Source organism: Nanorana parkeri, unplaced genomic scaffold (genome assembly GCF_000935625.1).
Source record: "Nanorana parkeri isolate BGI_ZX_2015 unplaced genomic scaffold, ASM93562v1 scaffold247, whole genome shotgun sequence".
Classification (NCBI taxonomy): Eukaryota; Metazoa; Chordata; class Amphibia; order Anura; family Dicroglossidae; genus Nanorana; species Nanorana parkeri.
In genome coordinates this window covers 422856-425230 of record NW_017306515.1, presented here as the reverse complement: position 1 = coordinate 425230, position 2375 = coordinate 422856, and the positions used below count along the sequence as shown (strand labels likewise).

At 39.2% G+C, this 2375-nt stretch overlaps 1 protein-coding gene across 1 annotated transcript in view; it reads left to right on the top strand.

Moving 5' to 3' along the window:
• LOC108787205 (dipeptidyl peptidase 4-like) overlaps positions 1-2375 on the top strand; it is a 69686-nt gene that overhangs the window by 43256 nt on the left and 24055 nt on the right. The window lies entirely within an intron of this gene.

Here is a 2375-nt window from a genome sequence, read left to right as displayed (position 1 = left end):
GGCTAGTACGTTCTAACTTCCAAAGCCAAATATCACCGCTCCTTCACAACAGTACTAGAGAGAATGGTGGGTGCACTGGCCAAGCCCATCTTGCTCTAGCATCAGCAGTCACCCACAGAAAAAAAGTCTGGTTACACACCGCAAGCTTCAATTAAAAGTTAATTGTAACCAACAAGTACACATCATTCTGCCGTGGATCCTCTTCACTCTGACATGTTTCACCTAATAATGGGCTTAGTCATAGAGATCATGACTACCACGATCATCTCTATGAGAGAAGAGGATCCACGGCAGGATGATGTGCATGTGTGTGCTACAATAATCTTTTCAGGTAAGCTTGCAGTGCGTGGCCAAACTTTTTTTCTGTGGGTGACTGGGGTAGTACCTTGTGGCACAAACTGAAGGTGGACTTGCAAGGGCTCATTCACACCTATGCATTGAAGTAACACCTGCATATTACAGTAATGCTTCCTATATGCATTAGTGGGTTGTAATGCCAATCATTTTCAGATGTACAAAACCAATGCACCTGGGCTGCAGCATACTGCAATGCTTGGTATCACAGTACTACATGGTGTGGTGTGCTACCATGAAAAATTGTGCAAGTCCAATTTTCAGTGCAATGGCAGCCCATTCAAATGAATGAGCTGCTCTAAAATGTGTGTAAAGCCAAAACTTTTATTTTGAGTTTTGGATAGAGTAGGGAATGTTAAAATCCCTGTCTAGCCTTGAGAAAAATGAGTTGTGCCCCACCAAAATATTGGGCACTTAGTATAGCTGTATTGATTGGTACACAGCATGACTCTGATTTAATACCTGTGAGACCCTATATATAACTTTTTTGTAACTTGCTACTAATTAGGGATGAGTTCAATCAATGATGACTTCTTTCAGCACAGTAAAATCTAAATGAGTTGAATATATAAAAAGAAGACTAGCGATTTACTTCCTGGTTGATTAGAAAATTGCACAATACTGATATACAATATTTCATATTTAATTCACTACATATAAAAAATATATATATATATTTTTTTTTTTACTCCTGGCCTTAATAAATAGGAAAATAATTGTGTACAAATCACACTATATTTTCTTTAAATTGTACCTATAGGTGATATCTTTGTAAGATATCTTTTATCATGTATTTATCACAAAAAACATACAGATTCACGATGTAGTAGCTAGGAAAGAACAGAGAAGATTGATGATGGCAAGCCAAGATCTTCTGCCAGCGAATGTTGGCACACGCCTCCTCTATTACTCTTGAAAAGGAGTGTTAAAACATCCGGCATATGTTTAAGGCATCTATACCGTGTGCTTAGAGGCAAATAGGCAAGACGTGTCACTACCCAGAATCCCCTGCAGCAGCAAAGACACCATATGTTGTGCAATTCTGCAACAGCTCTTGAACTAGCTCAGGGCATGTAAATAAATACATTTTATTGGCATTTTCCTTTTGCTAAATGCATTAGGTCTTTATGGCTAACTTTTCTAAGCATGTATACATTAAGACAAGTAAACTTATTTACCATTGAATCCTAATGCTGGATGTCTTATTCCCCTCAATACACCACCAAGTAGTTAGGTTCACAGAAACCAGCAGTAGCAGTCGGGACCAAACAAGAGAAAGCTCTGTTACGATAATGCAAAAAGAAATCTTTATCATGTATCTTAGGTGCCGAAATCCTAAACCTTGCAACTTTTACATTTTACAGCTACATAGTGGTGAGGAGAGCTTGCTACCCCCTCCAACCTATTGCACTTCTCTACTGGCCCGTTACTATGATGGGCATCCTTCCTGGCCATTAGGAATGTATGAGAGGTAGAAGGGGCTGATGGACTTTTGGCACTACCAATGCTGAAATTTATGTTACAGCGCTCAGGAGGGGGCATCTTAAAATACCCCTTAATTTCTCGATTGTAGCACTACAGCCACTAGCACTTTAAAGTTTACTTTAGGTATAAATCTAGGGAGTCCAGTGGGCTGCAGAGTGACATCTTCATAATTACTTTTTGTTTATTATCTTCTTAATGACCTAAGGGGTTTAAGACAGAAACCGTTATAGTGAAATGTCATTTGATCTTCAATTACCAGCCAAAAAAATAACGTGAAATGAGATAAAACAAAATTTTACATTCAAATATATTCCTCAATAGCCACAAATAATATACATCCAATTTATATTCTTAAATGCCTTTGTAAACCAAGATCTTAGCTTGAAAATGTAGAAAATCTAGAAGTGACATCATCACTGTGATTCACATAGGCTGTGCAGAGAGCAGAGCCGTGGGAGGGACCCAGCAGGTTCCACCCAATACAGGCTGCCTGCAGAAAACTAAAGGGGGGGGGGGGGGGGGGGAGGAGCGAGAGC